The following is a 24775-nucleotide window of genomic DNA, read 5'->3' on the forward strand; positions in this document are numbered from 1 at the left end:
ACATTTTCGCTTTAAAATACACCTTTTATACCCAATATGCACATTTTTGCTACATTTTGTGAAAAATCCAGCAATTTTCTAAAAAAACGCTAAAAAATTTAAATTTTCAATGATCGAAATCTCAAAAACAAAGATTTTCTTACAAAATAGTTACTTAACATTTTCTCTTTAAAACGCACTTTTTTACCCAATATGCACGTTTTGTTACATTTTGTGAACAATGTAGTCATTTCCTAAAAAAAAAACTAAAAATATTTAAATTTTCAATGATCGACATCTCGAAAACTGAGCATTTTTGACCAAATGGTTACTTAACATTTTCTCTTTAAAAAACACTTTTTATGTCCAATATGCACTTTTTTGTTACATTTTGTGAAAAATGCAGTCATTGCCTAAAAAAATAAAAAAATTTAAATTTTCAATGATAGATATATCGAAAACTAAGCATTTTTGTCCAAATTGTTACTTAACATTGTTTCTTCAAAATACACTTTTAATGCCCAATATGCACTTTTTTTGTTACATTTTGTGAAAAATGCAGTTATTAACTAAAAAAGCTAAAAATATTTAAATTTTCAATGATCGATATCTCGAAAACTAAGAATTTTTGGCAAAATTGTTACTTAACATTTTCTCTTTAAAATACACTTTTTATGCGTAATATGCACTTTTTTTGTTCCATTTTATGAAAAATGCAGTCATTGTCTAAAAAAGCTAAAAATATTTAAATTTTCAATGATCGATATTTCGAAAACTAAGCATTTTTGACAAAATTTTTACTTAACATTTTCTCTTTAAAATACACTTTTTCCCCAATATTAACTTTTTGGTTACATTCATGTTTACAATAAAACTTAAAAAGTGTTACGTTTGAATAGCGCTCATCTTATGTTTACTGGGAAGCTGACTAGAAATAACTACAAAATTGATAAGCTGGCAGCACTGACACTCACGCGTTGTATGATGTTATCAGTGATGGGATTTATAAAATGTGTGGTACAAACTCAAAGGGTACTTTTATGCGTGTACAATCATCACCACTGATTCGATATTTTTATTTTATTGTTGCTACACAGAAATTTGATACTCTTATTTAAAAAATACTGCTGCTACTGCGTTTGGCAATATGCAACAATTTCACATTCTTTGTAGTGAATTATGGGCAGACAATATTTAAATTTTGAAGGGTTACATTATGAGAAAACTGCAGCAATTTTCAAAAAAAAGTTAAAAATATTTTAACTTTCAATGATCGATATCTCGAAAACTAAGCATGTTTCACAAAATTGTTACTTAACATTTTCTCTTTAAAATACACTTTTTTACCCAATATGAACTTTTTTGTTACATTTTGTGAAAAATGCAGCCACTTTCTGAAAAAAAGCAAAAAATATTTAAACTTTCAATGATCGATATCTCGAAAACTAAGCATGTTTCACAAAATTGCTACTTAAGATTTTCTCTTTAAAATACACTTTTTTACCCAATATGAACCTTTTTGTTACATTTTGTAAAAAATGCAGCCATTTTCTGAAAAAAAAAAAATACAAATATTTAAACTTTCAATAATTGATATCTCGAAAACTCAGCATTTTGTGCCAAAATTGTTATTTAACATTTTCTCTTTAAAATATACGTTTTAACTCAATATGAACTTTTTTGTTACATTTAGGGAAAATGCAGCCATTTTTGAAAAAAGTTTAAAATATTTTAACTTTCAATGATCGATATCTCGAAAACTAAGCATTTTTCACAAAATTGTTACTTAACATTTTCTCTTTAAAATACACTTTTTTACCCAATATGAACTTTTTTGTTACATTTTGTGAAAAATGCAGCAATTTTCAAAAAAAAGTTAAAAATATTTTAATTTTCAATGATCGATATCTCGAAAACTAAGCATGTTTCACAAAATTGTTACTTAACATTTTCTCTTTAAAATACACTTTTTTACACAATATGGACATTTTTGTTACAATTTGAGAAAAATGCAGCCATTTTCGGAAAAAAGTTAAAAATATTTTAACTTTCAATGATCGATATCTCGAAAACTAAGCATTTTTCCCAAAATTGTTACTTAACATTTTCTCTTTAAAATACACTTTTTTACCCACTATGGACTTTTTTTGTTACATTTTGCGAGAAATGCAGCAATTTTCTGAAAAAAAGCAAAAAATATTTAAACTTTCAATGATCGATATCTCGAAAACTAAGAATTTTTCCCAAAATTGTTACTTAACATTTTCTCTTTAAAATACACTTTTAATGCCCAATATGCACTTTTTTTGTTACATTTTGAGAAAAATGCAATCATTGTCTAAAAAAGCTAAAAATATTTAAATTTTCAATGATCGACATCTCGAAAACTGAGCATTTTTGACCAAATGGTTACTTAACATTTTCTCTTTAAAAAACACTTTTTATGTCCAATATGCACTTTTTTGTTACATTTTGTGAAAAATGCAGTCATTGCCTAAAAAAGTAAAAAAATTTTAAATTTTCAATGTTAGATATATCGAAAACTAAGCATTTTTGTCCAAATTGTTACTTAACATTGTTTCTTCCAAATACACTTTTAATGCCCAATATGCACTTTTTTGTTACATTTTGTGAAAAATGCAGTCATTGTCTAAAAAAAGCTAAAAATATTTAAATTTTCAATGATAGATATCTCGAAAACTAAGCATTTTTGACCAAATTGTTCAAAAAATGAAATACACTTTTAATGCCCAATATGCACTTTTTTGTTACATTTTGTGAAAAATGCAGTCATTGTCTAAAAAAAGCTAAAAATATTTAAATTTTCAATGGTCGATATTTCGAAAACTAAGCATTTTTGACAAAATTGTTACTTAACATTTTCTCTTTAAAATACACTTTTTTCCCCAATATTAACTTTTTGGGTACATTCATGTTTACAATCAAACTTAAAAAGTGTTACGTTTGAATAGCGCTCATCTTATGTTTACTGGGAAGCTGACTAGAAATAACTACAAAATTGATAAGCTGGCAGCACTGACACTCACGCGTTGTATGATGTTATCAGTGATGGGATTTATACAATGTGTGGTACAAACTCAGAGGGTACTTTTATCCATGTACAATCATCACCACTGATTCGATATTTTTATTTTATTGTTGCTACACAGAAATTTGATACTCTTTATTTAAAATATACTGCTGCCTTTCTTGCGTTTGACAATATGCAACAATTTCACATTCTTTGTAGTGAATTATGGGCAGACAATATTTAAATTTTGAAGGGTTACATTATGAGAAAACTGCAGCCATTTTCTAAAAAAAGTTAAAAATATTTTAACTTTTAATGATCGATATCTCGAAAACTAAGAATGTTTCACAAAATTGTTAATTAACATTTTCTCTTTAAAATACACTTTTTTACCCAATATGAACTTTTTTGTTACATTTTGTGAAAAATGCAGCCATTTTCTAAAAAAAGAAAATGATATTTAAACTTTCAATGATCGATATCTCGAAAACTAAGAATTTTTCCCAAAATTGTTACTTAACATATTCTCTTTAAAATACACTTTTTATCCTCATTATGCACGTTTTGTTACATTTTGTGAAAAATGCAGTCATTTTCTAAAAAAAAACTAAAAATATTTAAATTTTCAATGATCGATATCTCGAAAACTAAGCATTTTTGACCAAATTATTACTTAACATTTTCTCTTTAAAATACAAGTTTTATGTCCAATATGCACTTGTTTGTTAAATTTTGTGAAAAATGCAACAATTTTCTAAAAAACGCTAAACATATTTTAATTTTTAATGATTGATATCTCGGAAACTAAGCATTTTTGACAAAATTGTTACTAAGCAGTTTCTCTTTAAAATACATTTTTTACTAAATATGCACTTGTTTGTTACATTTTGTGAAAAAAGCAGTCAAAAGTTTTAAACTTTTAATGATTGATATCTCGAAAACTAAGCACTTTTGACAAAATTGTTACTTAACTTTTTCTCTTTAGAATATACTTCTTATGCCCAGTATGCTTTTTTTGTTACAGTTTGTGAAAAATGCAGTCATTTTCTAAAAAAAAGCTAAAAATATTTAAATTTTGAATGATCTATATCTCGAAAACTAAGCATTTTGGACTAAATTGTTACTTAACATTTCCTCTCTAAAATACACTTTTTATCCCCAATATGTATTTTTTGTAACATTTTGTGTAGAATGCAGCCTTTTTTTTTAAAAGCTAATATATTTAAACTTTCAATGATCGCTATCTCGAAAACTAAGAATTTTGAACAACATTTTTACTTAACATTTTCTCTTTACACTTTTTTACCCAATATGAACTTTTTTGTTACATTTTTTAATTCAAAATTTATTTTATAATGAATATATGAATAAGTACTTGAAGATGAGCCGTTTCAAGTTGAATTCATGTTTAGAATTATATTAACAATCAAACTCAAAAATAACTACAGCACTGACACTCACACGTCTTATGATGTTATCAGTGATGGGAATTATCAACTGTGGGGTATAAAAGACAAAGGGTACATTTGTGCGTATACAATCATCACTATGGATTCGACATTTTTTATATTATTGTGATATAAAGAATTTTGATACTCTATATTTAAAAAATGCTGATGCTTTTGTTGCATTTGACAATATGTAAAAGTTTCACCATTTTCATAGTGAATTATGGGCGGACATTATTTAAATTTTGACGGGTTACATTTTGGGAAAAAATGCAGTCATTTTCTACAAATAGTTAAAAATATCTAAATTTTCAATGATCGATATCTCGAAAACTAAGCTTTTTTAATAAAATAGTTACTTAAAATTTTCGCTTTAAAATACACTCTTTATACTCAATATGCACTTGTTTGTTACATTTCGTGAAAAATGCAGCTATTTTCTAAAAAACAGCTAAAAATATTTAAACTTTCAATGATCGATATCTCGAAAACTAAGCTTTTTGACAAAATTGTTACATAACATGTTTTCTTTACAATACACCTTTTATGCCCAATACGCACTTTTTGGTTACATTTTGTGATAAATGGAGACATTTTCTAAAGAAGCTTAAAATATTTAAACTTTCAATGACGTATATCTCGAAAACTAAGCACTTTTGACAAAATTATTACTTAACATTTTCTCTTTAGAATATACTTGTTATGTCCAGTATGCACTTTTTTGTTACATTTTGTGAAAATGCAGCCATTTTCTAAAAAAAAGCTAAAAATATTTAAATTTTCAATGGTCGATAACTCGAAAACTAAGCATTTTTGACAAAATTGTTACTTAACATTTTCTCTTTAAAATACACTTTTTTACCCAATATGCACCTTTTCGTTATATTTTGTGCAAAAAGCAGCCATTTTCTAAAAGACAAGGGTAAAAACTTTTAAACTTTTAATGATTGATATCTCGAAATCTAAGCACTTTTGACAAAATTGTTACATAAATTTTTCTATTTAGAATATCCTTTTTATGCCCAGTATGGCCTTTTTTGTTACATTTTGTGAAAAATGCAGACAGTTTCTAAAAAAGCTAAAAATATCTAAATTTTCAATGATCGATATCTCGAAAACTAAGCATTTTCGACAAAAGTGTTAATTAACATTTTCTCTTTAAAATATACTGTTTTACCCAATATGAACATTTTTATTACATTTTGAGAAAATGCAGTCATTTTCTTAAAAAAAATAAAAATATTTAGACTTTCAATTAGCCATACTTCGAAAACTAAGCATTTTTGACAAAATTGTTACTTAACATTTTCTCTTTAAAGTACACTTTTTATGCCAATTATACACTTTTTTGTTAAATTTTGTGTAAAATGCAGCAATTTTTGAAAAAATCGAAAAATATTTGAACTTTCAATGATGGATATCTCGAAAACTAAGCATTTTTCGTAAAATTGTTACTTAACATTTTCTCTTTAAAATACACTTTTTTCCCCAATATGAACTTTTTGTTACATATTTTAATACAAAATGTATTGTATAATGAATATATGAATAAATACTTGAAGGTGAGCCGTTTCAAGTTGAATTCATGTTTAAAATGATGTTTACAATCAAACTTAAAATTGTTACCTTTGAAAAAAGCTGATCTTGTGTTTACTGGGAAGCTAAGACCTTGGAAGCTAAATAACTACAAAATGGTGAAGTGGCAACAATGACACTCACTCATCGTGTGATGTTATCAGTGATGGGAATTGTAAAATTGTGGTACACAGTTAAAGGGTACTTTTGTGCGTATACATCATCACAACTGATTTGATATTTTTATTTTATTGTTGCTATACAGAATTTTGATACTTTATATTTAAAAAATGCAAAAGTTTCACCATTTTTGTTTACACTTTTTATGCCCCATATGCACTTCGTTATTTCCTTTTGTGAAAAATGCAACTATTCTCTAAAAAGGCTAGAAATATTTAAACTTTCAATAATCTATATCTCAAAAACTACGCTTTTACAATGAAATAGTTACTTAACATTTTCGCTTTAGAATACACTTTTTATGCTCAATATGCACTTTTTTCGTTTTGTGAAAAAATGGATCCATTTTCGAAAAAAGAGCGAAAACTATTTTAACTTTTAATGGTGGATATCTCGAAAACTAACCATTTTTGACAAAATTGTTACATAGCATGTTCTTTCTAAAATACACATTTTATGCTCAATATGCACTTTTTAGTTACTTTTGGTGAAAAATTCAGCCGTTTTGCAAAAAAGGTAAAAATATTTAAATTTTCAATGTACGATATCTCGAAAACTAAGAATTTTTGACAAAATTGTTACTTAATATTTTCTCTTTAGAATATACTTTTTTATCCAATATGAACTTGTTTGTTACATTTTGTTAAATATGGAGCCATTTTCTTAAAACAGGCAACAAATATTTAAATTTTCAATGATCGATATCTCGAAATCTAAGCATTTTTGGCAAAATTGTTACTTAACATTTTCTCTTTAAAATACACATTATATCCCCAATATGCATTTTTTTTACATTTTGTGAAAAATGCAGTCATTTTCTAAAAAAAGCTAAAAATATTAAAATTTTCAATGATCGATATCTCGAAAACTAACCAATTGTGACTAAATTGTTACATAACATTTTCACTTTTTTGTTACATTTTGTGGAAAATGCAGCCATTTTCGAAAAAAAACAGCTACAAATATTTCAACGTTTAATGATGGATATCTAGAAAACTAAACATTTTTGACAAACTTGTTACTTAACATTTTCTTTTTAAAATATACTTGTTATGTCCAATATGCACCTTTTTGTCACATTTTGTGATAAGTGTAACCATTTTCCAAAAAAAAAGATAACATTATTTAAACTTTCAATGATCGATATCTCGAAAACTAAGCATTTTCGACAAAATTGTTACTTAACATTTTCTCTCTAAAATACACTTTGTATGCCTATTATGCACTTTTTTGGTACATTTCATGAAAAATGCAGCCCTTTTCTTGAAAGCTTAAAATATTTAAAATTTCAATGATCGATATCTCGAAAACTAAGCATTTTTGACAAAATTGTTACTTAACATTTTCTCGTCAGAATACACATTTTATACCCAATATGCACTTCTTTTGTTATATTTTGTGAAAAATTCAGCAATTTTCCAAAAAGTGTAAACGATCGATATGTCGAAAACTAAGGCTTTTCGACCAAATTGTCTTAACATTTACTCTTTGAAGTACACTATTTCCAAAATGCGTTTTTTAAAATTTTGTCAACAACGCAGTAATTTTTTCAAAAATGTTTTAATATTTGATTTTCAAGGATCTATAATTTGAAAATGAAAAGCTTTTAACAAAAGATTTTTCTTAACATTTTCTTTTTCAAAAAAAGTTATATGCGTTTTCAATTTGGTTTTTGTGTTGCATATAGGTATGTATTTTTTTTAAGCTTTATTCCACCATGTTCAACATATTTCTTCAAAATTTTGGCAAATTAAAAGTAATTCCCACATAATTTGGAAATGTATTATATGTATTTGAATTTATATTGAAAATGATGTTTACCATCGAACTTAAAAAGAGTTGCATTTGAAAAACGCTCATCCTGTGTTTAAAAGGAAGCTAAGATCAGAAATAGCTGCATAATAAATAGACTCTATATTAAAAAAATTATGATATTTCCCATACTATTTGCGTTTCTTGCGTTTAACAATAAGCAAAAGTTTCACCAGTTTTGTTGTGAATTATGGGCGGATAATATTTAAATTTTAAAATGTAATGTTAGAAGGAGGGTTAAAATTTATTCAAATTTTGGTTGAAAAATATCCACAACAATTTTAATTTTTAATTTGCCTCATATAGAAAATTGCTAGACAAATTATTGAGTAGCGATGCATTTCGATTTGAAGATTACACTTGACGAATTATTGCTAATGTATAGAATTTTACTGTTGAGGGTAATTATGAAGATGTTATTTTTACTCATGTGAAAAATGTTTGAAGAAATGTAGAAGTTAAGCATTTTCCAAACGTTTGTATTTATTGGCATTGTACCAGTAGTCAGAATGCGACGTCGGTATATTTAACGGCGGTAAAAATTGCCCCTAATTATGTGCAAGGTGGCAATCCTTAAACGCTTTATGTGTTGCGCATAGAATGGGGACATGTACTCAAAATATGCGGTATATAGGAGGAAGTCCCGAAAATATGCGGAAAAGAGAAAATCGGTTAAATATCGGGGAAAAATCAACGAAAATTAAAAATTTTGTGTGTAATAAGTGTCAAAAAAAATATTGAACAGAATTAACCGGCAATAATGTCATAATTTTTGTGTCCCCAAAACATGCGTTAGACATACATATATATATATATATATATATATATATATATATATATATATGTATGTCAATCGCATTGTTTGGGGACACAAAAAAGTTTAAACTTTTTTTACATACATAGCTTCGTACCATTCCCCCTACCCTATATATCCCGATTTTTTACCCATATGACCACGTAATACTAAGGTATATCCATTTAACTATATATCGTTTTATTTGGGGTCCGTCATCTACGTACCGTTTACTTCTGGGACATGTCCTCAAACAGAACGGTTTGTATACATAAATTAAAGGTTGCCAGATCTTAACGGAATTTGAACGCGTCGTCCATTCGGCTTTGGCTTCCGTGTGTGTTTTCTTTGTCATAAAAACCAATATTTGGCTGAAATGTGGCAGTGTTCAAACATTTCTAATAACAAATTGTGCACCAACGATACATGAAAATGTGGTTCATTTTTATTTTGTCCATTGGGATATTAACAACGGAAAAAATGTGTCTGACAGATTAAAGTAAAACTTTGAACAGGCAACTTACACAATATAAAGGACATATAATTCAGGACAAATAAAGAAATTTTAATTGAAAAAGCATATATTGCGCCAAAATTTGAACAATCATTAAATAAAATTGTTTTTTCGAAAATACAATAATTTTCCGTCGGCACCATACTTAGTGTGTAAATATAACCATAGCGATAGGCGGTAGGCGAAACATTTTTGCCGCAACGGCAAATACAATAAGCTCGACGGCGAATAATTCCCTTTTTCACGTTTCCTAGCGTTTTTGTTGTCAATACAGCACGCTTTGACAATATTAAACAATGAAGTTGAATAAAAACATACAATGGCTTGTTATTTGTTGAGTTATTTCAAGAAAAAATAATCTACACGTCTCCAGGCAACAGCAATTCCTAGTGGTGAGTTAAAAAATTGATAAGCGATGGCAACACTATACCAGTTTTCGCCAAGGAGTTAGAATAAGTTTTAATTTAGCGACACGCCGCTAGCCGTCACGGTATTCCGTCGCGGATTTTGGGCTTCCCATAAGAAATACACGTAAATAAGTGTTCGCCTACCGCCTACCGCTATGGTTATATTTACACACTTAGGTGGCCAACCCAAACCTAGTACCAAGACTAAAAAAAGAAATAAAACAGTAAAAAGGAATAAGTAATGCTTTATTCCTAAAGATTCGAGTTTTGCCGCTAAAAGCAAAAATAATTCTGTAAAAGCAGAATAACATTAGAAGTTTTTAGCTAATTTTCTTATAGCATGGTGGGGAGTGACCCAAAGTAAGAATTGAAGATGTTTACTTTCATTAAAATAAATTATTAAAGAAAAGTAACCCTGAAAACATTGCTATTTTAGCGCGATAATGCCAACTTAACAATACAATACCACCATTCGTCACCATCTCGTCACCATCCATTAAACCTCTGCGCAAAATAATTAAAAACGAAAATATTCATCAAATTAGCTTAGCTCACGGCTTTTTACTGTTCAGTTTTTGTTTGTTATTCTGGGCACTAAAAAATGTGCACAATTGGTCTTAACTTTTGTAAAAAATAAAGCCACTTTTCGAAACAATGATAAAATATTTGAATTTTCAACGATCGATATCTCGAAAACTAAGCACTTTTTGGCAAAAGTTTTGCTTAATATTTTCTCGTTAGAAAACACCACTTATTCCCAATATGCATTTGTGGTCTTAAATTTGGAAAAATGCAGCCATTTTTCGAAAAAGTGGTCAAATATTTAAATTTTGAATAATCGATATCTCGAAGACTAATCATTTTTAGCAAAATTTTTACTAAATATTTTCTTTTTAAACTACACCATTTATTCCCAATATGCATGTTTAGTCTTAAAATTTGTAAAAAATGCAGCAATTTTCAACAAAATGGTAAAATGTTTGAATTTTCAACGATCGAAATCTCGAAAATTAAGCATTTTGGGCCAACTTTGTACATAACATTTTCACTTTAGAAAACACCATATATACCCAATATGCATGTTCTGACTCAAGTTTTGTAAAAAAAAATGCAGCCATTCTTCGAAAGTGTTAAAATATTTGAATTTTCAACGATCGATATCTCGAAAACTAAGCAGTTTTAGCAAAATTTGTACTTCATATTTTCTGTTTAGAATACACCATTTATTCTTAATATGCATGTTTTATCCTAAATTTTGTAACAAAAGCAACCATTTTTCGAAAAAGTGGTAAAATATTTGAATCTTCAAATTTTCTAAAAAAGTGCAACCATTCTTCGAAAGTGCTAAAATATTTAAATTTTCAGCGATTGATATGTCGAAAACTAAGCATTTTTAACAAAATTTTTACTTAATATTTGCATATTTAGTCTAAAACTTTGTAAAAAAATGCAGCCATTTTTCGAAACAACGGTAAAATATTTAAATTTTCAGCGATCGATATCTCGAAAAGTAAGCATTTTTAGCAAAATTTGTACTTAATATTTTCTCTTTAGAATGCACCAGTTATACCCAATATGCATGTTTTGTCTTAAATTTTGTAAAAAATGCAACTATTTTTCGAAAAAGTGGTAAAATATTTGAATTTTCAACAACCGATATTTCGAAAACTAAGCATTTTTAGCAAAATTTTTACTTAACATTTTCACTTTAAAAAACACCATATATACCCAATATGCATGTTTTGTCTCAAGTTTTGTAAAAAAAATGCAGCCATTCTTCGAAAGTGGTAAAATATTTGAATTTTCAACGATAGATATCTCGAAAACTAAGCATTTTTAGCAATATTTTTACTTAATTTTTTCTCTTTATAATGCACCATATATACCCAATATACATATTTTGTCTCAAGTTTTGTTTCAAGTTTTGAAAAAATGCAGCCATTATTCTTAAGTGCTAAGCTATTTAAATTTTCAACGATCAATATCTCGAAAACTAAGCATTTTTAACAAAATTTTTACTTAATATTTTCTGTTTAGAATGCACCATTTATACCCAATATGCATCTTTTGTCTCAAGTTTTGTAAAAAAGTGCAACCATTCTTCGCAAGTGCTAAAATATTTAAATTTTCAGCGATCGATATCTCGTAAACTAAGCATTTTTAGCAAAATTTTTTCTTAATATTTTCTCTTTATAATGCACCATATATACCCAATATGTATGCTTTGTCTCAAGTTTTGTAACAAAGTGCAAACATTCTTCGAAAGTGCTAAAATATTTGAATTTTCAACGATAGATATCTCGAAAACTAAGCATTTTTAGCAATATTGTTACTTAAATTTTTCTCTTTAGAATGCACCATATATACCCAATATGCATGTTTTGTCTCAAGTTTTGTTTCAAGTTTTGGAAAAAATGCTGCCATTTTTCTTAAGTGTTAAAATATTTAAACTTTCAACGATCGATATCTCGAAAACTAAACATTTTTAGCAAAATGTTTACTTAATATTTTCTCTTTAGAATACACCAGTTATTCCCAATATGAATGTGTCGTCTTAAATTTTGGAAAAAAAGCAACCATTTTTCGAAAAAGTGGTAAAATATGTGAATTTTCAACAATCGATATCTCGAGAATAAAGCACTTTTACCAAAATTTTTACTTAATATTTTCTCTTTAGAATGCACCAGTTATTCCCAATATGCATGTTTGGCTTAAATTTTGTAAAAAATGCAACCATTTTTCGAAAAAGTGGTAAAATATTTGAATTTTCAACAGTCGATATCTCGAGAATCAAGCATTTTTTAGCAAAATTTTTGCTTAATATTTTCTCTTTAGAATGCACCAGTTATACCCAATATGCATGTTTTGTCTCAAATTTTTTAAAAAATGCAAACATTTTTCTAAAAAGTGGTAAAATATTTGCAATTTCAATGACCGATATCTCAAAAACTAAGCATTTTTAGCAAAATTTTTACTTAATATTTTCTCTTTAGAATGCACCATTTATACCTAATATGCATCTTTTGTCTCAAGTTTTGTAAAAAAGTGCAACCATTCTTCGCAAGTGCTAAAATATTTAAATTTTCAGCGATCGATATCTCGTAAAATAAGCATTTTTAGCAAAATTTTTTCTTAATATTTTCTCTTTATAATGCACCATATATACCCAATATGTATGCTTTGTCTCAAGTTTTGTAACAAAGTGCAAACATTCTACGAAAGTGCTAAAATATTTGAATTTTCAACGATAGATATCTCGAAAACTAAGCATTTTTAGCAATATTGTTACTTAATTTTTTCTCTTTAGAATGCACCCGTTATTCCAAATATATATGTTTCTTCTTAAATTCTGTAAAAATGCCACAATTTTTCGAAAAAGCGGTAAAATATTTGAATTTTCAACGATCGATATCTCGAAAACTAAACATTTTTGGCAAAATTTTTACTTAATATTTTCTCTTTAGAATGCACCATATATACCCAATATGCATGTTTTGTCTCAAGTTTTGTTTCAAGTTTTGGAAAAAATGCTGCCATTTTTCTTAAGTGTTAAAATATTTAAACTTTCAACGATCGATATCTCGAAAACTAAACATTTTTAGCAAAATGTTTACTTAATATTTTCTCTTTAGAATACACCAGTTATTCCCAATATGAATGTGTCGTCTTAAATTTTGGAAAAAGTGCAACCATTTTTCGAAAAAGTGGTAAAATATGTGAATTTTCAACAATCGATATCTCGAGAATAAAGCACTTTTACCAAAATTTTTACTTAATATTTTCTCTTTAGAATGCACCAGTTATTCCCAATATGCATGTTTGGCTTACATTTTGTAAAAAATGCAACCATTTTTCGCAGAAGTGGTAAAATATTTGAATTTTCAACAATCGATATCTCGAGAATTAAGCATTTTTAGGAAAATTTTTACTTAATATTATCTCTTAAGAATGCACCACTTATTCCCAATATGCATGTTTCGCCTTAAATTTTGTAAAAAAAAATGCAACAATTTTTCGAAAAAAAAAAAACGGTAAAATAGTTGAATTTTCAACGATCGATATCTCGAAAACTAAACATTTTTGGCAAAATCTTTACTTAGTATTTTCTTTTTAGAATGCACCATTTATACCCAATATGCATGATTTGTCTCAAGTTTTGTAAAAAAGTGCAACCATTCTTCAAAAGTGCTAAAATATTTAAATTTTCAGCGATCGATATCTTGAAAACTAAGCATTTTTAACAACATTTTTACTTAATATTTTCTCGTTAGGATGCACCATATATACTCAATATTCATTTTTTGTCTCAAGTCTTTGAAAAAATGCAGCCATTTTTCTCAAGTGTTAAAATATTTAAATTTTCAACGATTGATATCTCGAAAACTAAGCATTTTTAGAAAAATGTTTACTTAATATTTTCTCTTTAGAATACACCAGTTATTCCCAATATGCATGTGCCGTCTTAAATTTTGGAAAAAATGCAACCATTTTTCGAAAAAGTGGTAAAATATGTGAATTTTCAACAATCGATATCTCGAGAATAAAGCACTTTTACCAAAATTTTTACTGAATATTTTCTCTTTAGAATGCACCAGTTATTCCCAATATGCATGTTTGGCTTAAATTTTATAAAAAATGCAACCATTTTTCGAAAAAGTGGTAAAATATTTGAATTTTCAACAGTCGATATCTCGAGAATTAAGCATTTTTAGCAAAATTTTTGCTTAATATTTTCTCTTTAGAATGCACCAGTTATACCCAATATGCATCTTTTGTCTCAAATTTTTTAAAAAATGCAACCATTTTTCGAAAAAGTGGTAAAATATTTGAATTTTCAACGATCGATATCTCGAAAACTAAGCATTTTTAGCAACATTTTTACTTAATATTTTCTCTTTAGAATGCACCATGTATACCCAATATGCATGTTTTGTCTCAAGTTTTGAAAAAAATGCAACCATTTTTCGAAAAAGCGGTAAAATATTTGAATTTTGAACGATCGATATCTCAAAAACTAAACATTTTTGGTAAAATTTTTACTTAATATTTTCTCTTTAGAATGCACCATATATACCCAATATGTATGCTTTGTCTCAAGTTTTGTAACAAAGTGCAAACATTCTTCGAAAGTGCTAAAATATTTGAATTTTCAACGATAGATATCTCGAAAACTAAGCATTTTTAGCAAAATTTTTACTTAAATTTTTCTCTTTATAATGCACCATATATACCCAATATACATATTTTGTCTCAAGTTTTGTTTCAAGTTTTGAAAAAATGCAGCCATTTTTCGAAAAAGCGGTAAAATATTTAAATTTTCAACGATCAATATCTCGAAAACTGAGCATTTTTTGCAAAATTTTTACTTAATATTTTCTGTTTAGAATGCACCATTTATACCCAATATGCATCTTTAGTCTCCAGTAAAAAAAGTGCAACCATTCTTCGCAAGTGCTAAAATATTTAAAATTTCAGCGATCGATATCTCGAAAACTAAGCATTTTTAGCAAAATTTCTACTTAATATTTTCTATTTAGAATGCACCATATATACCCAGTATGTATGTTTTGTCTCAAGTTTTGTAAAAAATGCAACCATTTTTCGAAAAGGCGGTAAAATAATTGAATTTTCAACGATCGATATCTCAAAAACTAAGCATTTTTAGCAAAATTTTTACTTAATATTATCTCTTTAGAATGCATCAGTTATACCCAATATGCATGTTTTGTCTCAAATTTTTTAAAAAATGCAACCATTTTTCGAAAAAGTGGTGAAATATTTGAATTTTCAACGATCGATATCTTAAAAACTAAGCATTTTTAGCAAAATTTTTACTTAATATTTTCTTTTTAGAATGCACCCGTTATTCCAAATATATATGTTTCTTCTTAAATTCTGTAAAAATGCCACAATTTTTCGAAAAAGCGGTAAAATATTTGAATTTTCAACGATCGATATCTCGAAAACTAAACATTTTTGGCAAAATTTTTACTTAATATTTTCTCTTTAGAATGCACCAGTTATACCCAATATGCACGTTTTGTCTCAATTTTTTTTAAAAGATGCAACCATTTTTCGAAAAAGTGGTAAAATATTTGAATTTTCAACGATCGATACCTCGAAAACTAAGCATTTTTAGCAAAATTTTTACTTAATATTTTCTCTTTAGAATGCACCAGTTATTCCAAGTATGCATGTTTTGTCTTAAATTTTGTAAAAATGCAACCATTTCTCGAGAAAGTGGTAAAATATTTGAATTTTCAACGATCGATATCTCGAAAACTAAGCATTTTTAGCATCATTTTTACTTAATATTTTCTCTTTAGAATGCACCATATATAACCAATATGCATGTTTTGTCCCAAGTTTTGTTTCAAGTTTCGTAAGAGCTAAAATATTTAAATTTTCAACGATCGATATCTCGAAAGCTAAACACTTTTAGCAAAATTTTTATTTAATATTTTCTCTTTAGAATGCACTAGTTATTCCAAGTATGCATGTTTCGTCTTAAATTTTGTAAAAAATGCAACCATTTTTCGAAAAAGTGGAAAAATAGTTGAATTTTCAACGATCGATATCTCGAAAACTAAACATTTTTGGCAAAATTTTTACTTAATATTTTCTCTTTAGAATGCACCAGTTATACCCAATATACATGTTTTGTCTCAAGTTTTATAAAAAGTTCAACCATTCTTCGAAAGTGCTAAAATATTTGAAATTTCAACGATCGATATCTCAAAAACTAAGCCTTTTTGGCAAAATTTTTACTTAATATTTTCTCTTTAGAATGCACCAGTTATACCCAATATGCATGTTTTGTCTCAAATTTTTTAAAAAATGCAACCATTTTTCGAAAAAGTGGTAAATTATTTGAATTTTCAACGATCAATATCTCGAAAACTAAGCATTTTTAGCAAAATTTTTACTTAATATTTTCTCTTTAGAATGTACCATTTATATCCAATATGCATGTTTTGTCTCAAGTTTTGTAAAAAAGTGCAACCATTCTTCGAAAGTGCTAAAATATTTAAATTTTCAGCGATTGTTATCTCGAAAACTAAGCATTTTTAACAAAATTTTTACTTAATATTTTCTCTTTAGAATGCACCAGTTATACCCAATATGCATGTTTCGTCTTAAATTTTGTAAAAAATGCAACCATTTTTCGAAAAAGTGGTAAAATATTTGAATTTTCAACAGTCGATATCTCGAGAATTAAGCATTTTTATCAAAATTTTTGCTTAATATTTTCTCTTTAGAATGCACCAGTTATACCCAATATGCATGTTTTGTCTCAAATTTTTTTAAAAAATCAACCATTTTTCGAAAAAGTGGTAAAATATTTGAAATTTCAACGATCGATATCTCAAAAACTAAGCATTTTTAGCAAAATGTTTACTTAATATTTTCTCTTTAGAATGCACCATATATACTCAATATGCATTTTTTGTCTCAAGTTTTGGAAAAAATGCAACCATTTTTCGAAAAAGTGGTAAAATATTTGAATTTTCAACGATCGATATGTCGAAAACTAAGCATTTTTAGCAAATTTTTTCCTTAAGGCCGGTATGCACCTCTGGCGAAATTTTCGGTAGCAAAAATTTATTTAAGTCTTCAACAAAAAAACAGGGATGTGTACATAAATTTTAAACCAGCTAATCGCTTTTAAAAATTGTGAATATATGTTCCAAATATTCCTCAAATAAATTGTTTATTATTTACAGACCTTTTAAAACTTTTACGCATACAATGATTGTAATAAATTAAATGTTTGCTGCCAAAATATGCTTTTGACAACCCTGTTATTTTCATTAGAGGTGCGTACCAGCTTACGCTACCGAAAATTTCGTTAGCATAAATAGCAATGCATTTCTTATGGGAATGAAATTTTTCGCTAGAGGTGCATACCGACCTTTAATATTTTCCCTTTAGAATGCACCATAAAATTTTGGAAAAAATGCTGCCATTTTTCTTAAGTGCTAAAATATTTAAATTTTCGAAGATCGATATCTCGAAAACTAAGCATTTTTAGCAAAATTTTTACTTAATATTTTCTTTTTAGAATGCACTAGTTATTCCCAATATGCATGTTTCGTTTTAAATTTGAATTTTCAACGATCGATATCTCGAAAACAAAACATTTTGGGCATACTTTTTATTTAACATTTTCTCTTTAGAATACACTTTATATACACGATATGCACGTTGTATCTTAACTTTTATGAAAAATGCATTCATTTTTCGAAAAAAAAGGTAAAATATTTGAATTCTCAACGATCGATATCTCGTAAACTAAGCTTTTTGAACAAAATTTTTATTTAACAATTTCTCTTTAAAATACACCATTTATTCCCAATATGCGTCTTTTGTTTTAAATTTTTTAAAAAATGTGGCCATTTTTCGAAAAATTTCCTTACTTTGGCACGACAAAATGGAGGAAAACAACCCACATCCCGGTCTGGTTATTATTTTCGGCTAATGGGTCCACTAAATCGAATTAATGAATAGATGTTCAAAACCATCCTCGTAGGTTGGGAAATGTCGTCACGTTGGAGTTTTGGAGAGGATAACGACCCAAAACTCACATCATGTGTATAAAAAATTGACCTAAATAAATTAAAAAATAATGACTATTTTTCATGCTGCTGTAGAGTGCATGGAATAATAATATATTACAGGATGCAATTGCACATTTGACTTTGTATCTATTTAGTTTCATAAAATGGTAAATATTAATGAAATTGATTAAATTTTTAGTTTGATATTTTACAAAAACGGAATCTTGTAACACTCCTTTTTTTGTGACATTATATTGCGATGTTTATGGTAGTTTCGATACAGTATAATGTTTTGGTACTGTATAATATGCTGGTACTGTATAATAAACATGTACTGTATAAACAACGGCGTTAGAATTTCAGGAAAAGTGGCAACGCTCGCATGCGGAAAGGATTATTAAAATTGAATTATTGTATTGAATTCAAATGATATTTTGGAAAAGAGTCCATACAACCACAAATACATATCGGAATTGTAAAAGGGTAATAGAATTACAAATTTTTCAAAAATGACCCTGAACTATCACTGTCCCGAAACAATGCGGTGGGTATGTAGATAGTTTGGGGACTGTCCCTGAACAATGCAAATGTCCCCATATGATGCGATACATGAAAAAAATGTCCTCAGACAATGCGATTGATATATATATATATATATATATATATATATATATATATATATATATATATATATATATATATATATATATATATATATATATATATATATATATATATATATATATATATATATATATATATATATATATATATATATATATATATATATATATATATATATATATATATATATATATATATATATATATATATATATATATATATATATATATATATATATATATATATATATATATATATATATATATATATATATATATATATATATACCTTATATAGTCGGAAATCGATATTTCGATGTGTTACAACCGGAATGACAAACTTATGATACCCCCGTCACCTTTCTATGGTGGTGGGTATAAAAATAATTATACTATTTTACTATTACGAATCAAAGGAAAATATACAATGAACAAAAACGCTTTTTATACCCTCCATCATAGGATGGGGGGTATATTAAATTGAAATTCTGAGTCGATCTGAGCATGTCCGTCCGTCTGTTGAAATCACGCTAACTTCCGAACGAAACAAGCTATCGACTTGAAACTAGGCACAAGTAGTTGTTATTAATGTAGTTCGGATGGTATTGAAAATAAGCGTTGCCAGAATTGTTTCACCAAAAACCGCTAGATTTGCTCAAAAAAATAGCTAAAAAAGCTAAAAAATGCTAAAAAATAGCTAGAAAAAAAGCTAAATTGTTTTGTATCAAAAGTCACATTTTTGATTGAAATTTAACAAACTTAAAGGCTTTATTTCACTTACAATGCATATTATTTTCATTTTAATTCCACCTCTGTGAGACTGTAACAATAACTAAGGCATATTAGCTCTGCTTGCGTATTCGATACATTTTGATTACTATCACAAATTTTTTACTGGGAGTCCTTCGTTTGGTGGGAGCTACCTTCCCAACACCTCTATTTTATTTACTTGTTATTTTAAAATATTAAATGATCTAAGCATGCTTTGGATTTGGTAAAAAAATGATTTGTCATTTTTTTAAATAAAATTTTAGTTTGGTTTTGAAATTGTGAAAAATTCGAAATACATTACTTTTATTTAAATTGTAGAAAATACCTATAGTTTACATTTCCCAGTAAAAACATTTTCCTTTTCTTCATGAGCTATCAAAGTGCTTTAAAAACGTGCTAACGCCAACTTAAATTTCCAAATTCAGACTCGACTTCAAGTAGAAATTATTGTATATATACGTTTTTAAAATAAAGTGTTGAAAAACATCTTCTATTTTTGAACGCTATTTTGGTTTGTGGTTAAGATGCAAAAACTCCTCACATTTAAAGACTATTTCATTAATTCTTCCTTCTTTCATGAAAACATATCCATTTTTAAGTTGAATCACTTAATTATAAGGACAAAACGACTTTATCGTCTTTTGGACAAGGAAAACAGTTTATATAAAAGAAATTCACAAATGCTATTATAACCAAAATTCGCGTTCGTATTTTAAGGAGACGACAATATTTTTTCAGTGCACAAAGCTATTCACATCTACTATTTTAATTTAGTAATATCGTAATAACTTTAGAATATTATAATAACATAAAAAGGATAAACGAGTCAAATGATAATATTCCCAATAATGTACTGACAGTTTATCTAACAAATTTGTATGGTAATAGTAGATTTAAAGTTTACGATAACTTTTATGTATGTAATGAAAAAACTTTACAACAAGGTGTATTTCCTACAAAAATGCCCGCATAATGGCTGGACTCATTATTAATGTTTCAACTGAGCTTTGAAATATGTGGAAACCCTTATACTTGCAGCAAGGCTTAGATAAAAACGCCGATTTATCCATATTTCAATAGAAACATGTCGAAAATAAAAAAGCCAAAAATAGCTAAAAGGGTCATGAAAAAAGCCAGAAAAAAAGCTAAAAGCTAAATGCATATTTTTCCCGCTAAACGTCTTCAAAAAAAGCCAAATCTAGCGGGAAAAAAGCTAAATTGGCAACGCTGCTCCGGAGGTCAAATCTGGGAATCGGTATATATGGGGGCTATATATAATTATGGACCGATATGGCCCAATTTTCGCACGGTTGTTATAGACCATATACTAACACCACATACCAAATTTCAACCGGATCGGATGAATTTTGCTCCTCTGCAAGCCAAATCTGGGGGTCGGTTTATACACTCAAAAAAAAAGTGAACTCTCTATTTCACTAAAGCCATATTAACTTTATATTAGTTCATAGAATCATTATGTTTGGAAAAAGTTTATTTTAGTCAAATAATTTTTTGCGTATGTTAGTTAAATGAACTAAAAAACGGGAAAAAGTTATACACAAATAAAGCATAAAGATTTCCTAATTTCGTATTTCTTACAAAATAGTTCATTATTTCTTTAAATTTGTAAATTTTACCAAAAATGTGTCCATCGTGAACTTCGTATGTCACTAAAGACATTCTTGCAATTTTGAACTCCAAGATTTCTCTTAAAACTACAAAATTTTCTTTAACTACTGAAAAAATTTAGTTATGTCTAATAAATTTTCTTGAATTTGTCGAAAAATATTTACTTATTTTTGCCATATCGGAGTGATGCCAGCGCTTGTAATACCGTTTAGTTAAAATTTTCTAAAAAAGTTCCAAATTTTCTAAAATTAATCGAAAGTTATCTTTCCTGGTGGGTTCACTGTTTTTTCAGTGTATGGGGGTCCGATATGGCCCATTTGCAATACCATCCCACCTACATCAATAACAACAACGTATGCCAAGTTTCAAGTCGATAGCTTGTTTCGTTCGTAAGTTAGCGTGATTTCAATAGACGGACGGACGGGCATACTGAGATCGACTCAGAGTTTCACCACGACCCAGAATATATATACTTTATGGGGTCTTAGAGCAATATTTTGATGTGTTTGCCAAGTTTCAAGCCGATAGTGCCATACGAAGTTGACGATGGACGCACTTGTGGTAAAATTTACACATATTAAGAAATTCAGAATATTCGGGATATCTGCGTCACTGTATGTATAGGCATTGCTATCATTACTTTGGTAAGGTACGAGTGATGTTGAAGGGAAGTTACTTCCACCACTTAACCTTAATAACTTATATGTGGAGAATTCCCATTTGATTGTGGTCACTACCGAGTTAAGAATGCAAGTTTGACGGGACGATGAATCACACGAAGCTTGATGAGTAGTAAAGCAAGTGGCACCGACCGCAATCGAACTTCCGGTATCAGAACCGGATTCATCTTAATGCGAATGCGTTCGAATTCCGACTGTGCATAACGTGAATCGAAACCACCACTCCCCACCAATCCCCACCACCTCCTCCCATCCCCTCTTCCTCCCTAGGCTATACTAGCACCCATGTAACTCGGTTCGTCCACTTACGCAGTTCGGATGCTTACGTGGTTCGTTCGCTTAAGCGATTTATTCGCATCACTCACGTGCAAGTATAGCCGAACCCTCTCCTTACCCAATTCTTTTTATAGAAACCGAACCGTCACGACATTATCGCATCCCCGGTTCACGTGCACCGGCTGGACCGACACCATCGCCATCCCCGTTTCACGAGCACAAGTCGGCCCGACACCATCGCTACCCCCGTACACGAACACAGTAAGTCCGACATCATCAGCATCGCATCATTTCATCATCGTAACCAGTTAGCATCGCAACACCACTGTCGAGCCCAGCACCGGTCTAGACTCAATGCTAGATCGCTTCCTAAAAAATGTCTTTACTTTAACGAGTTAAAGTGATTTTTAAAGTGATGAAAATGAATACTTGCTCTCTCATCTTTTTCCAAAAATATCTCCCACTGTGAGCTAGTACGCAATTTAATTCTACCAAACAATGGAGTAAAGTCATGACTATGATGAAATGAGATTTTCCAAAAACAACATCAGCGAAATGATCCAAACATAGTGAAGTGCACACATGGAACTCCTCAACGGAGTTCATTCACCAGTTACTAGCAATAGTAGTCAGTCAGCTAGCTAGTATACTTCTATGGTATGGTCTGCTATGGTGGCTTCAACTTGTTTTTCATGAGAGGACTGGCCGGTTGAGTAGTTACCATTAGCAGCAGCAGCAGCAGCAAACATCCATTGCTACATATGCTGATTGTTATAGCCCGCAACATCAGCATAAGCAGCACAAGTGATCGACGTTCAGTTGCAATCAAGCATCCAGTGTGATCTAAAGTTTGTTTAGTATTGAGTAAGAATTGTGTGCGAAGATCCAAGAGAGATTTTAAAATTTGCACCAAAAAAAAAATAAGGAAATTATAGAGAAAAAACAGAAATTGGAATTTTTCATAATTATGGGAGTTGCTGAGATTCTGGATCAAACCATTTACGATTATGTGACCCATGCAAGTTCGGCATCTGTTTTGCTTGCCATTTTATTAGGATTTGCCATAATTTTCATCTTGGCCCTTTTCTATCTGTGGAAATGGAAAGAAGGTCCCAGGTATCTGAAAGGTAATCGTATTGATGACAAAGTGGTAATTGTTACTGGTTGCAATACGGGCATTGGTAAAGAAACTGCCTTGGAAATGGCCAAGCGAGGAGCCCGCGTATACATGGCTTGTCGAGATTTCAAAAAATGTGAAGAAGCCCGTCTCGACATTATGTATCTCTCGGGTAATCAGAATGTCTTTAATCGATCGTTGGATCTAAGTTCTTTGAAATCGGTAAGAGAATTTGCCCGAAAATTCCTCGAGGAAGAACAACGCCTTGATATACTCATCAATAATGCCGGCATTATGGCAACACCATACAAACTCACCGAGGATGGTTATGAACAACAATTTGCTGTCAATCATTTAGGACATTTCCTATTGACCAACCTATTGCTGGATCGTTTAAAGGCCTCTGCGCCCAGTCGTATTGTGGTGGTCTCTTCGTGGATGTATGCCATAGGAAATATCCAAAAGGAGGATTTGAATAGTGAGAAGAATTATAATGATTTCAAGGCTTACTCGCAAAGTAAATTGGCCAATGTTTTATTTACTCATAAATTGGCTAAACTATTGGAGAATACTGGGGTCACCGTGAATTGCCTACATCCTGGCTCAGTACAAACCGAATTATTTCGTAATAACAAATTTCTGGATTTCTTTAGTAATTTGGGAAAGCTGTGCTTGCGATCTCCTAAAGGTGGTGCCCAGACATCAATATTTTTAGCTTTGGATCCTGAATTGAAAGATACAACTGGTGGCTATTATGATCGTATGTCTTTGAAGACAGTAGTGGCCAAGGCCAAAGATGATGAATTGGCCGATTGGTTATGGCAACAAAGTGTAAAAATGGTGCATCTTGAGACTGCAAAGTGAACTTTTTATATATTTTAATTAGAATATTTATTTAAAAAAATACATAAAAAACCATAAAAAATATATAAATAAAAACTATCCTTAATAACCACCATCGATGATATATTATTTTTTTTGAAATAAAATATTTGAACAACTGGGGTTTCAGGAGAGGATGTCAAAGCACCAACTGACACCAAAAGCGCTTAATGAGTATACGACTCCAGAGGTTGTGGTTTTTGTGGACTGTATGTGGATATTGGGTATGCAGAGAAGACAGAATCCCAAAAACTTCACAGAAGGTTCAATGGATGAAGTTGCTAGGCGAGATAATATTGTTATTTGGGTTGGGAATGGTTCCTCGAGCAATATGGGAAATCATAACCCAATCCAAAATAATTCAAGAGAGAGAAATGAGACGAAACACAAGTGGGTTAAATTTGAGTTAAGCCTTTATTCGAGGATGATCTTACCAAGTAATTCTATTCGTGGCTGCGGGAAAATAAAAAGTGATTTATTGAATGTTTCATACCAGCCAG

General features: G+C 29.1%; 1 pseudogene; it reads left to right on the plus strand.

The window, feature by feature from the left end:
- Positions 1 to 23084: 23084 nt before the first annotated feature.
- LOC142229059 (retinol dehydrogenase 13 pseudogene) lies at positions 23085 to 24353 on the plus strand (annotated as a pseudogene).
- The last annotated feature ends 422 nt before the right edge of the window (positions 24354 to 24775 follow it).

This window comes from Haematobia irritans, chromosome 3, assembly GCF_050003625.1.
Source record: "Haematobia irritans isolate KBUSLIRL chromosome 3, ASM5000362v1, whole genome shotgun sequence".
NCBI lineage: Eukaryota > Metazoa > Arthropoda > Insecta > Diptera > Muscidae > Haematobia > Haematobia irritans.